This window comes from Crassostrea angulata, chromosome 1 (genome assembly GCF_025612915.1).
Source record: "Crassostrea angulata isolate pt1a10 chromosome 1, ASM2561291v2, whole genome shotgun sequence".
In the NCBI taxonomy this organism is placed as follows: Eukaryota; Metazoa; Mollusca; class Bivalvia; order Ostreida; family Ostreidae; genus Magallana; species Magallana angulata.
Genome location: NC_069111.1, coordinates 35788974 through 35804344, shown reverse-complemented (window position 1 = coordinate 35804344; position 15371 = coordinate 35788974). Strand labels below are relative to the sequence as shown.

The 15371-nt window shown below is 32.1% G+C and overlaps 1 pseudogene; it reads left to right on the top strand.

Moving 5' to 3' along the window:
- The first annotated feature begins 7422 nt into the window (after nucleotides 1–7422).
- LOC128192266 (adhesion G protein-coupled receptor B1-like) overlaps nucleotides 7423–15371 on the top strand; it is a 29950-nt pseudogene continuing 22001 nt past the window's right edge.

Sequence of the window (15371 nt, the reverse complement as noted above, 5' to 3'; positions counted from 1 at the left end):
TAAGACTTGATCCTTAATCATTAAATATTGCTTTTTATGAATAAGTTATTTTTAACTTGTTCTTGAAAATATTGAGTTTAGTTTTAAAGTTTAAAACGAGTCAGTATTATAAACAATTTGTTTTTGATAATTGCAATGCTAAATGATGTGCTGTTGTATACCAGGGCTGTATTTTTCATAACTCATTGCTTTTGAATTCCTTATCTATGGCCAGTGGATTTTTCCCCACGCCTTGCTGGTTTAAGGTGGCAAGTTATGTAATTTCTCCTAACTCTGTGTAGACTATCACGTAGGCCTTAAATGTTCCATGAAGGAATCGTTTACATTAGTATTCTACATGTGGCAGCCAATCAAAAAAGCAGCATTGTTTTAATGCAGTCTATAACGGATCAGTTTTCTCTGCACATTCTTATTAAAAGCAGAAAAATTGTTGGCACACTCATTCCAATCCAGCTTTCCTACATTACTTGCATGTACAAATGTTTTTGTATAAATGAAAATTTGATAAATTAAGTCACCTTTTTGTTTGCAAATAATATCATGCATTTTTATTGCCGACTTTTTGCTATTATTTGATATATTTTGACAAGTATTTTTGATCTGTAAATTTAGAGGATCAACATATGGATAAGTCGTTATTGTATTGTAAGAATACCTTTTTGTGTGACCCCCTATCACTGAATATATTTATTTTCATGTTTAATAAATGACAAATAAACCCATAGGTGTTGATCAAATTTTTACTAAGCAAGAAATGAGCAGCGGTGATTTCTGCAGTATAAAGAACGTATTTAGCAGTTACTTTTAGAATTTGATTTTTCTAATGTGGACGAATATAACTCAAACTTCAAAAAATGCCGTGTGAATTAAAATAAGGACTTTTCATGTATATAAGTAAACGGTCATTTTGTCTTTAAAAAAAAAGACAAATCGGCTATTGACTAGCCATCTTCATGTTTTATGAAGAAAAACATAATCTACTTCTATAGGATTTTTTTTCCTTTTCATGTTAACTTTGTGTTTGATTCTAAGATTGAATCTGACCTATATTAATGTGGCTTATAACATTATCAAGTCGGATGAAAATCCCTTGTCAAATTAGTCATAAAATGTTTCGATGAAAAAGAAAACAACATTATTGTAATATTTTATAACGTAAGATGTTATATTTGTTTCAAAATTCAATATTAATTTGTTTCTAATTTAAATATAACCATTTCTCTTTGACATGTCATTTGTTGTTTTAAAATGGTGACATTATCCGGGAAGACAAAGAAGTACACTATTATCTGTAAAACTTACTTACCTTTGCTTCTAAACATGTACAGAAGAGACGGAACACATTTCTCGGGTTCTAAAGATTATACGTTCTAAAATTAAAAACAAATACAAAATCCTGATCTATTTAAACAAAAGGAAGAACAAAAACATCAGCTAAAACATATTTTTTTACTATAACGAGCCACCATGAGGCGGTGCTCAATTTTGTTGTTTTTTATGTATGTATTTTCTCGTAGAACAAAATTACTCGTTTTTGTTTGAGTCCAAGTGTTTTATTTATAACACATTTAATGTGTGAAAGTGCAATGCATTTTCCCCTTAACGGTGCCTTGACATGATGACTCGAACACTTTTATTTTTGTTTTTTTGTAAAGTAGTTGTTCCATATGATGAAGATTCAACGCTTCCTTTCTTTGAGCCCTCACGTTTTGCTTAGGGAGAATAAAGCAGAACAATTGGCTTGCAGCATTCCTATATTGTCATCTAAAACCAAATAAATGCCACGTTTTCCCTAAATAAATAGTTATTTGTATTTGTTTTTACACGTAATTTGTAATTAGACTACAATCTGTCCCAAGTTTTTGCTTCCATCACTTGTTAATGATTTTTTTAGTAAAAATACACATGCCTGTGAATGAAATTGATTAAAGGGAAATTGGCAAATTATATAATCTTTACCCATGAAAGTTTACAGGAACGAAAACAAATTTCTTACGGAGATTTATAATGGGAAATGTTGACATCTTTTCTCTATTCGGAACTCACTCGGAATAGATGGAACAATTTTTCAACGTTATCACCCGTGCTTAAAAATGGCTGATGCAAAGCAAATCCCCGAAGACTTTCTTTTTGGGATGTGTTTTAAAACCTGAAGCAGAGGTGGGTTATCAAAACAGATAATCTGAATTTTTTCATATTAGTGGATTAACGTAGGTTGAGCACAAAGGTATTTATGGTTATCGAAATATCAAGCGAAAAAAGGGTGGAAGCAAAAACCCGGAACAGAATATAGCAGGCCTAATGATGCAGTGTGTTTCGTGGATCTATGTGGTTTTGCTTGCCCCCCTGTGAATTCCCATCTGACGTGTTTAAATCTTGATAAATTTCACCATCAACATTTTAACTCCATCTTTTATTCACCTCTATTGTGTATAAATACAGCTATGGTAGAAAACTTCATAAGCGGATCCATATGTTTTTTTTCGGGGAGGGGAGGGGCCCTCGGCCTTTTTTTCAGTAAGGTTACTAATTAAATCAAATAAGCTTTAAATTTTTCGAGAAAAGGGGTTACCAGACTCACTGGTTCCATTCGCCTTAAAATTTGCGCTTAAAGATGTCAAAATGATCCCCAAAAAAGTCTATTAAATAAGAATTATTAGTCCGGTTTTAAAGATTAAAAAAAAAGCATTGGACATGCTTTATTTTTTAGAAAGGAGGGGGAGGGGGTAGTATACCTATAACTTAAGTATCCTTATTTTCACTCCATTAATTTACTCCCCCCCCTCCCCAATAATTGATGGTCCAACTCCTTAGTTTACTTTTTATACCTCAGAAAAATTTATGCTGTGAGAAAAAGTTGGGCATGCCCCCCCCCCCCTTTCCCGATACCACCAACCTATAAAAGGATACATATTCTATACAATCAAAGGTAGTGATAATATGGTGCCTATTTATTAATTATGCCGATTTCATCTGTAGAGAGCTATTAAATGATTGTAAAACATCTAATACTTGGTGTGATACTTTTTCACTCCAAAAAACACGATTTCACATGTTCTATTGAAAATTAAGACAGTGTCAAAAAGTTGTAAACGCATTGTATCAGTCGACGTAAACAGAATAAAATAAAGATCAGTTTTCTTAAGTTTGTTTTAATAGAAATATATAAGTTATTTTTAAAGCAGTTTCACTAAAGCGATATACTTATGATATAATATATGCAGACAAGTTTAAGAAAAAAAAACAATCAGAATATGAGATAAAAATCACAAGTACTTCCCAGTTGCAAAAAATGAATACACAGGGTGAAATGAAAATGTTTGTATATATATTCCTTTTATATTTTTTAAGGAATTGCATTTGCTTTGGTAAGTATTATATTAACTATTTATAAGACCTTACCTGAAACGTTATTAAGCATTATATGCATGCTTGAAAAGTTCTTAATCTTATTTAAGCGTTGGGTTTGCATTACGCTTTAAAACATAAAAATATGCCAAAGATTATCAGAATAAACCCATAAACTCAAATGTGGTTCAACATATTTTTGTTAAGGAACACATACTACTTTTTGAAATCAGATAGCTTCGAGTTAACGAGTGAGTTAACCTGTGTAAACTGTAATTGACGTAAATTATCGATGAAACTATTCTCACAGTAAAATCAAATGACAAATGACCTAGATTTTCTTTGTAGTGAAGATGAATTTCATAGCATGTATTTTTATTTCACATTCTGTATCTGTGTCAAAAGAACAAATAACTAAATTAATACTACACTGTGAAGATTTATGCCCATTTACTCTCGCTGTATGACTTGCAAATACATTATATATTATAATACTTTCATGTTAAATACTGAAATTTGATTGGTTTAGACGCAGTTGATAATCCGTTCTATTACCCTCAGCGTTACATGTAGCAACACACTTGGCAACGGGTAACACAACACATTGTTACATTCGCGTAAATTATGCGCGTACGGTTCACCGTAAAAAGCAGTGAAATTTTCTCTAATATTAAGACATTCAGTATAATAAAATAAATAGTGCCTGTTTGGGAGGATAACAGTTGAAACTGTTACCCTCCCAAACAGGCACAATTTATATAGTGTAGATTGTAAAAAGGAATACTTACTTAACATCCAGTAACTAAATAGCTCTAGCGAAGATTTCCTGATATTTGAAGCCTATAAGTGATATTTTACACTGTTGAAATCGCAACAATTTACTACAGTAACTTAACTACATAAAAAAATCATTGTTGTACTAGACACATCTTATCTACTAATATGTCATGGGTGTTTTCTTATCTGTGTAAATTGAAAATAACAAGTACACAAAAGTATTTAAAATGTCCTTGTTCCCGGTTGATAGAGTATATGAACGAAGTAACACAGTATTTGGATATCGTTAAACAATTTGTACACCAAAATTTTCTAATCAGATGTCACAAATAACAAAAAGAAATGATTAACATATTATAATTTCAGAAGCGACATCGTCGAGAACCGTGTTTATTAAATAATCTCTGAAGAGGGATGGATAAAATTATTCATTACATATGAACCACTTAATCCATAATTTCATACTTTGCAACACGTCAAGAAAAATTAATTTATTGTTAGTACTACACAATGATATTGTTCTTTGTCTTGGGGATCTGAAGGAAATGACCGTTGGGAACTTTTATAGGTCAGAAACATTTTTGCAGAGGGAAAGAGAGAGAGAGAGAGAGAGAGAGAGAGAGAGAGAGAGAGAGAGAGAGAGAGAGAGAGAGAAAGAGAGAGAGAGAGAGCTGTCGAACACGCGTACAAACTTACAGAGAGAGGGTGTATAATGACTTCTACTAGACCTTTTTCGTCCAGGATGCAACTATACTTACTAATGGACGTCTGAGTTAAATGCAAAATAATGAGAAAACGATTGTAATAAGAAACACAAATAAGTCTATTATTAAAAAAGTTTGATAGTTAGCCTTTTTATGTAATGTCTTGAAATATGGCCCGCTGCTAACATTTTAAAGGTTCTCAACTTCAAGGTATACCTAGCAGATTACTAGTAATTACTTTTGTCAGTGTCGACGGCGACGTTTTTTACACACGTTCTTAAATGAGTCAACCAAAATGTATATGTAAATTGTTGAGTCCAGAAAAAGAGCTCTCAATTTCTTGTTACGTGAAAACAACTCTTGTTATTTTTTTTAAGAGTTATACAAATGGATGGTTGAAGTTTCAGTTTGATAAGTTGTATTTTATTTGCTGAATGACTATTTTTTAACAGTTTCTGCTATTTTTGATAGTTTGATATTTCAGATTCAGCAACTTTTAAGTAAACATTGTTTTCAATCAAAAAATAATGTTAGTTGAAAAAGTAATGTGTCAGTACATGTAGTTTATCAATAATAATTTCGCATATTCAAACTGACTTTAAAACTATAATTATCTATAACAAATCACTTAAAAAAAAGGTCAACATTTAAAACAAACTTAATATATATAAAAATTAGTATAAGTCTGAAATCAGATTGCAACTATGCTGCTTATAGAGGCTCCTTCCCCTTCTCTGGGGTATCTACATGTATTTAATGTCACCTCTTGTCTAAAATTTCTGTATCAGATATTATTTATATTCGTATATCTATATTTTACGATGCCAGAATAAAAAATATTAAACAAAGGACTATATATGATATGGGCCTAAAATGGCCCCCTAAAGGAAAATCTTATTTTTCTGTAATTCTTTGTTTTCTTTGTACAGATATATATGTGATGGTTTTACATCATGTTCATTTTGATTCAACTGCCCACAGTTTGGAAATATGACATCGTAAAGACAACCATTTTTTGCATTTTTATCATAAAACAGCTTGTTTTCAAACCGTTTTTCTTTCAGAAAACACAGAGCGCATGCTTGAACAAAAAAATATTTTAATCATAGATGTATCCAGCCAAAGCTAATAAGTGACAAAAAAATTTCTTTGTTCAAGCATGCGCTCTAAATTTTTCATTCAAGTTTTCGGATGATTAGCATTAATTACTAGTTTTTTAACCTCCTTAATGTTTCTATCCTTCGTAGCAAATGTGTTTTTATTTTCAGAGCCGATTGACGAACATAACAATAACTGCAAGATTATAAGCTGTGGCAGTGACCAATCTATTGACATCACATACGCATATTACGGTGTACAGTATTGGTGCGATGCATCTAACGAGGTAGAGGTTCTGAACGGGAAATGTTCCGGAAAGCAATCTTGTGAAATTTGTGCTACTAACAGTTGGTTTGGGGATCCTTGCTTTCGAACTGGCAAATACCTCTGGTATAACTTTGCATGCAAACGTAAGTTATCAACGTCAACAGTATCTCATATCAGTCAAATGAATTAAATGTTTAAATGATCTTTTCTGACAATGCGTCTTACGCCAACTGTTTTTCTGTCCGTTCGTATGTTAATAAAACTAGCGATCTAAAACTTTGATCGGACTTTGACCTAAAATATTTTAAAGTTATGGGCTTTAAAATTGATCGAACAAAGGATTAGGTTTTATTAATCGAAGTACATATGATAAGAAAACAAAACTGACACAAAGGTGACTACATCAGAATTACATACTGTTCAATTAATTCAAAATTAATTACATCGTAAATATACGATGATCACTGAGTAAAAAAAAGAATAATAGGAGTGAAGGGCTTCATTGGCAAATAAGTGAGTATAATAACTATAACTGTAGAGTTTTAAACAAAATGAATAGTAATAGTGTTTAAGTTCGCTCATACCATTGATTCTCTAGAATAAGGACTTGGAAACAAAACAGTAATTTCATAAGTTGAAACACAATACAGATAAAAAACAAGTTTCTTTTGCAACATAAAGCATATAACTTATAAATCAAGCTAAAATGTTTACCGTCAGTTTGTAAAATAACTACATGAATTCTAATAGGAGTCAGATGGGAATGATCATGTAACGTCTTAACGCCATTATATGGCAAACAGCCCTGTTGTAAATTACTTCCCGATACTCTGTCTCATAACACTGATATGTTGTAAAAATCTTTCGTTTATAATGATTCTTTCACATTTCTGCCTCCTTAACGCTTCATCTTTAAAACTGCCAGCTGCTTGTCTTAATTAGATATTCTATGTTGATAGTTTCATTTCTTATGATGTTATTTTGACACATACAGTTGTAGTTCTGACATTACATGCACCCACTACAGTACCCACTATACAACACATCGTTAAAAGCTATAAAGAGTAGCACAAAAAGCACAAAAACATTCGACAATATCTATAATTAGACATCATTACTGCAAGGATACATTGAAATTATGTAATATTCACAAAATAAATGCTAAATCATCCAAAAAATGGAAAAAGGAGAGGATGTCTAGGAAGTTATAAACTTTGCTGCATTAAAGATGGGAAATTACCTAAATCTAATTGGTAGAAAATAATGAGGTACTTAACAGGAAAATTTCATAATTGAAATGGGATACTTAAAGGATAATCGTGTCAGAACCATCAAATGCTATTTTGTATAAAAAGGGTTTAAAAGACATAAAAATAGGTGGAGAATGATTTTACATTATGCTTCAGTTCATGTATGTTCCACTAGGTGCGTATAATTTTTGTCTGTTAAAGTATTTTTATCTCATATATTTCTCAATAAAGTCTTATTTGAACACATAGATATTGATGGCTGCCAGCCAGGTCCTTGTCGAAACAATGGAACTTGTACAGACCTGGTTAATGATTACCAATGTGATTGTGTGGCAGGATTCAATGAGAAAAATTGTGAAAACAGTGAGCAAAATTAGAACATATTTATCTTATCTCTGGAAATGTCGAAAGCTACGTTTCTCTCAAAATTTTTCTTCATGTTTTTGCAAAAATTGGTAAATGAATTGTTCGTTCATCTTTTCAGATGTCGATGAATGTTTATCACAGCCTTGTAAGAACAATGGAACTTGTGTAGATCTGATCAACGATTACAAATGTCTTTGTGTGGACGGGTTTAATGGAACTAATTGCACTAATAGTAAGTTGGATGAGTCCTATTTTTATTGATTTAGCTTGAAATAGTGATAGCAAAATCTGATTTAATTTTTATTTTCGACGAACTTTTTGGTGAATTAATAGACCCCTTCACGATAACTGCGGTACTGCTCTATTGCAGGGCAAAATGATATACTTTGCCGAATACTTTGCCGAAATTTTAGTAGGTAGATAATTAAATGACGTAAAAAAAACAATTAACGCTACGTCATATTTCATAACACCACGTCATTTTGCCCTGGAAAAGAGCAGTACCGCAGTTACCGTGAAGGTGTTAACCGTTTCGAAGTGATTAATGACAATAAATCAAAATTATATTTATAAGGGCTTTATAGAAATGTTCCGTTTATGTTAAATATTGTTAAATCATATCGCCCTAACCTCGAAATTAAGCAAATGTTTACTTCTTAAGCGCGATTTACACAAAATTGGATCAACTGGAAAGTTTCCCCCGGCATGATGCACATTCGTACCTTTCTCTCTTTTTCTTTCCTGCCCTCTCTCTCTCTCTCTCTCTCTCTCTCTCTCTCTCTCTCTCTCTCTCACACACACAAAACAATTAAACTACTGTGAGTCATAAAGTAAAATGATCAAACTCCTTCAACTTTGTCAAACACAAAGTTTAAATGTTACAAGAAAAAAACGGCCTAATGATATCATACAGTATCTTTACATAACAAAAAGATCGATATGTCAATTGACAGATTGTATTCATAAGCACAAAGGAGACCTTTATTTATATGTGTACTATAAAACAAATTATAAGATCTTTACATAAAATGTACACTGCATTTGCAATTGAACAAAATGAACAATGTTGTTTCAATAATATAGTAAAAAGAAATGAATATGATATATGATTACAATATGAGTATTGATGAAAGAAATTGTTTATGAATCTAGAAACCGTTTGAGTTCACCTTAAATATTTTTCATGTCATTATGAGGGTTATTAATGACTGGTCTCTCGAAAACTTAAATGTACAGCTATTGTCACCCATATAAGGTGTTTTCAATGATTAATGATCGTTTATTATCAGTAACATGCTTCAATTAAAGAAACAAAAATATATCTTGAGCTTCCGTTGTCAATGTATATACAACTTATTATTTGTTTTTTTTTTAAAGGTTTTTTGTAACTTCACGCAAAACTTTACTTGCGAAAATATCTCAACTGATTAGTTGACACGTAGATGGAATAATCTCCAAACCACCGTTTATTGATAAATAGTCATACACCTTATGTGAAGCTTTAAAATGCTTATTATTTGATACTCAGTGTTAACAGAAGCATTTATGTAAAGGAAACGTACGTTTTTCTTTTTGTTAACATTCGCTATTAAACAGAACGATACATTCGCCGAGAACTATCGATATCGTAGTGTCAAAGTTAATTTTGTCGTCATATCATATGAAGTTAAATCAACCATTACATACCCGCGAAGAGGATTTTTAAAGATTTCACAAATAATCACCATATGGCCAAAATGGCCCTCCCTAGGGCCTGAACCCCATTTCAGGGGCCATGAATTTCACAATTTTGGTAAAGGGCTTCATGGACATCATTATAATCTAAATTTTTGTTCTACATCCGTGGGAGTAGATTTTGGAAATACGGCATTTTTGCATATTTGGCACAGAGTTAAAAATATGAAATTGTTAACGGGCGACCCACGGCAACTTACAAAGAGCAACAGCAAAAGGTCACCTTAGTCACTCTGATAACAATTTAAAGACAGACTAAGATAAGAATGATAGACAATAAAAAGTGATCAAAAAAGCGCACTAAAGATAGTTATTTGGACGAGCTGATACGAAAATAATATATATTTCTATAAATTAAGTACAATACAGGCAGTATGGGACTCACCCCGAACCCCTGTAACCACCTTAAGCCAAAAATATTGCACCCCAAATCAGTGAATATAAAGTATGTACAAATATAGAGTTGCTATTCTACGGGGTCATTTTTTTACAACCCACACGGAAAAAAATGATCTTGAGGACACAACCTCAACTAAATCATCTAGTAACTTAATCCTGTTCGCTCCTTGGGGAGCATAGGGTCGCAATCATCTAGTAAGCATTATACAAAAAGGTTATTTTTCGATGTAGAAAAACCAAGATGGACCCAATAATGATGACGAAATTCATTTTTCAACTACTCCTTGTTTATTACCAATCGGGTTTGCCCTTTAAATAATCATTGCAGAATTTTTTCGTTAAGCACAAAAAGCGACAATTATCTCAAAACTTAGAGGTACCGGACGGTCACATATATTGATCATGTAATACCCTTACTCTCCGAATGCTTGTATTAATTTACAGATATTGATGACTGTCAACCAGATCCTTGTGAAAACAACGGCACTTGTGCAGACCTGGTCAGTGACTACCATTGTGATTGTGTGCCAGGATTCAACGGGACAAACTGTGAAAACAGTAAGCACAATTTAAAGATTTAAACATTTTTGAGTCGGAATGGGGTACGGTGGAGGTGGGATAAGGTATTTTTATAATACGTCTTACAGTAAATGATGACTTTTACTCCGAATTAAAAAAATCCACTGATGATTATAAAATTGAGATGTTATAGGTGTGACGGTCAAACCGGTTCGAATACCGGTGCCAAAAAGCTCATTTGAGTGGGCTGGTTCGAATACCTGTCTAGTCAGTCATTATTTTTCCCATCCCGTTACACTTGGTGCTGTGACTAACCATTGGGACTGACTGGTGAACCCCTTCTAGAGAAGGAGCCTGGGATGATATTCGAAGGGAAGATCATGTTAAGGGGGATAAATGTAACGAGCAGACCGGTTCAACTACCGGCGCTAGAGAGCTCAGTTGGTAGAGCACCTGGCTGGAGGATCGGGGGTCTGGGTTTGAATCCCGGTCTGGTCCGTCATTATTTCTCTATACTGCTACATTTGTTTGGATCTTTGATTATAGTGGGGTTTTTTTTCTTTAATGTAAAACGCTAGGCTAATAAACTTCTATTTTTGTTAGTGGTCTTTCATTTTTTTTATTAAGAAAAATACCCCTCAATTTTACCATATGATTGAGAATTGCTTTTTCATTATAAAAATATGACTCTTTGAAAAGTGTTTATGAAGGGCATTGTAGCTAAATAGATTAGGTTTTGAGCAACAGGTTCAACAGTTTATAAAGATATTCACTCCAAGGTTTCCCTATCAGTTTTTCAATTTCTACCCATTTTGATTTAAATTAACAAATATTCTGAATGAGGATAACATTGAGAGTATATAGAACTTAATTAACTACTACTTATACGTTTGGGGAGTGTATATACATGTACATATGTTTGAATCACTTTCTTTGTCTGTCCGTCTGTGCAAAATTCGTGTCCGGTCAATATCTTTCTTATTGGAAGTTCTTACTTCACACAAATATTGCTTATGACCTGAGGGTATGTCATGACCTTGACTCAGGTTATTAAGGCAAGGTCAAGATCACTGGCAGAAATAGTGCATAATTCTTTTCTAGTCCATATCTTTCTTATGGAGAAACATTGGAAGTTCTTACTTTACAAAAATATTGCTTATGACCTGAGAATGTGTCATGACCTTGACCAAAGGTCATTCGGGCAAGGTCTAAGTCCCGGGGAGAAAAAGTGCATCATTCATGGTCGGCCCATATCTTTCTTATGGAGAGACATTTAAAGTTCTTTCTACACACACAGATTGCTTATGACCTGAAGGTGTGTCATGACCTTGACAAAAGGCTATCAAGTTCACTGGCAGAAAGGGTCCCGTCCATGTCTTTCCAATAAAGAGACTTTGGAAATTGGAAATTCATTCTTCACATAAAGATTGCTTATGGCCTGAGAGTGTGTGACCTTGAACAAAGGTTATCCGGGCAAGGTTAATCTCAGGATGAATTATATGTCATTCAGTCACCTATCAGCTACCGTTCAGTCACATTTCAGTTAATTGAATGGCAGAGGTTCATCCTGTGAAGGTCACTGGAAGAAAAAGTGCAAAATTTGTGCCTGGACCATATCTTTCTTATGGGGAGACAATAGAAGTTCCTACTTCACAAAAAAATTGCTTATGACCAGAAGGTGAGTCATGACATTGAACCAATATCATTCTGGCAGGAAAAATGTACAAAATTCGGGTCTGTCCATATATTTTTCATGGGGAGACATTAGAAAATCTTAATTTACTCGAAAATTGCCTATGACCTAAAAGTATGTCATGACCTTAAACCAATTAGATTTTGAATCTACACTACCTGAAGATGTTGTCACATAAGTTTCAGCTTTCCTGGCTGAATGCTTCCTAAGAAGAAGATTTTTAAAGATTTGGTCTATATATTCCCATGTAAAATTCGACCACCAATGTGGCCATACCCTACCCTCGGGGGTCATGATTTTCACAACTTTGAATCTACACTACCTAAATCGTGACTCCTGGGGGTACGATGGGACCATTATGGGGGCGGTCAACTTTTTACATGAGAATATTTAGAGTAAATCTTTAAAAATCTTCATCTCAAGAACCATTTGACCAGGAAAGTTGAAACTTATGTTGAAGCATTCTTAGGTAGCGTAGAGTCAAGATTGGGAAAATCATGACCTTTGGGAAGGGTTTGGGCAACAATGAGGGGGGACAAATTTTTACATAGGAATATATAGACTAAATCATTAAAAATTTTCTTCTCAAGAACCATTTGGCCAGGAAAGCTGAAACTTGTGTGGAAGCATTCTCAGGTAGTGTAGATTCAAAGCTTGAAAATAATGACTCCCGAGGGTAGGATTTTTTAACATATGAATATATAGAGTAAATATTTAAAATCTTCTCCACAGAAACCATTTGGCCAGGAAAGCTGAAACTTGTGTAGAACCCTCAGGTAGTGAAGATTCAAAGTTGTGAAATCATGACCCTCGGGGGTAGGGTAGGACCACAATGGCGGGGGGTGGGGGGGTGGGGGTGAATTTTTACATAGGAATATATAGAGAAATATCTTTATATCTTTTTCTAAAAAAACATTTGCCTAGAAAAGCTGTAACATTAGTGAAAGCAACTTCAGATAGTGTAGATTCAAATTTGTTCAAATCACAGTATCAAGGAGTAGGATGGGGCCATATTGGGGATTCCGTTGTACAAAGGAAAACATTTGTTATTATTCACAAAAACTGAAATGTTATTATATATGCCTTTACTTGTATGCAATCATTTTGATATATTTGTGATTCTTTAAAATTGTTTAAACTTTAGCCCCTGGACGATTATTGGGCCTCACAAGAAGTTCAGAGTTTGATGTAGGTTTATATCCTGTATACAAACAATTGTTAAGGGTCTTTTTGAGAACTAGAAAAGCTATAACTTTAGTGAAAGCAACTTCTGTTTGTGTAGATTCAAATTTATTCAAATCACAATATTTAGGAGTAGAATGGGGCCACATTGGGGGTTCAGTTGTACAAAGGAAAACATTTTAATTATTCACAAAAACTGAAATGTTATTATTTATGCTTTCACTTATATGCAATCATTTTTATATATTCCTGATTCTTTAAAATTGTTTTAAAATCGCCCCCGGGCGATTATTGGGCTTCACAAGGGGTTCAGAGTTTGATGTAGGTTTATAATTATATCCTGTATATAAACAATTGTTAAGGGTCTTTTTTAGAACTGCAATGCTGAATGTGGTATGACTATAAAATCATTTTGTTAGAAAAATGACTTGATTATAAATATAATAATATCCTCCGGGAAAACAGATTTTTTGTACAGGATCTACATGTATTATACCACATTGTCCAGATATTTGGTATTATGACTCTATGAAGCTGATTATATCATGCCTATTGTTGCTCAGGTGAGCTATGTGGCCCGTAGGCATCTTGTTATTTAAGTGCTACCAAAAATATTTAAGTGGAAAACATTCACAAAATTTAGTCCGAATTTCTTCTTTTCTGCTAAAGTTTATTCTTGTTCGAGCCTAATTTTATAATATAGAGTGTAGTTTAAAAAAAATCTAATGAAACTTTAATATATAATAAATATATATAATAATATTATTTATAAATATTTTAGAACTTATTTTACTCATATCATTGTTATTTATAACAATTCAAATTTGAAAAACTAAAATCCTCTGTACCGCTCTATGAAATAAATAAATAAATAGATATAAATATATAATTATATATATATATATATATATATATATATATATATATATATATATATATATATATATATATATATATATATATAGTTAAATCCAAAATCATAACTTTAACTATGACGTCATTGTATTGTAGACGTCACCAAGTAACGTAATTGTTATTTTAAAAACGTCTGAAGATTGAATGAAAGCGCTAACGTTTTACTCTGTGTTGTCTTTCGTTTTTCAAATTTTCTATATATATATATATATATATATATATATATATATATATATATATATATATATATATATATATATAAAGGGAAGCAATTTGAATTATTGGCAATCTTATTTTAAAATAAATAAATAGAATTCAGTTTAAAATGTCTATATATATATATATATATATATATATATATATATATATATATATATATATATATATATATATATATATATGTATGTATATATATATAGATCTGTTGTCTCAATGAATATTTATTCTGTGGTCTTTAAAATCATAATGGGAGGTTTGGGGACAATGAATTGTTCGATCTTTACTGCAATTACTTCATACTGACCGCTAGAGCAATACCATTGAATTTAGAAAAAAAAGACTTGTAATAAAAAAATGTATTTAGTAATTTTAAAATAAACAATTCATGATGATCAAAACTGTTGAAACAGTGATTAATTTTAAATATTTTTTTTCTTCTCTAAAATGTTAAGGTAAAAACTGTGTTAACATGTTGACATATTAGTTTTTTTTATTATCTTTTTATTCAATAATCCAAATACTCATAATTCATTAATTGTATTTGCGCACCATTCCTTCAAAATTAATGGGTCGTTGCCTAAGAATTTCAGCATAGCATTGTTTTGTATACATCAAACTATTTGCATTTCTACAAAAGACTATATGAAAGGAAATATATATGTGTTTAAACAATTGTGGATTAAATTATGATAATTAAAGCATATGCTTAATATATTGGAATGAATAATGTTATAATTCTTACAATCGGACGAAAATTTTTCCAGACATTTTATAGTAACTTAGTTTACCGCCAAAATTTCTTTTCTCATTACTGAACGTATAGAGATTCCCGAGAGTTTTCGGGTGGCAAAAGTACGGATTTATCTTTTCTTGGGCGAGGAGATTGAAATTCTGCAGTTA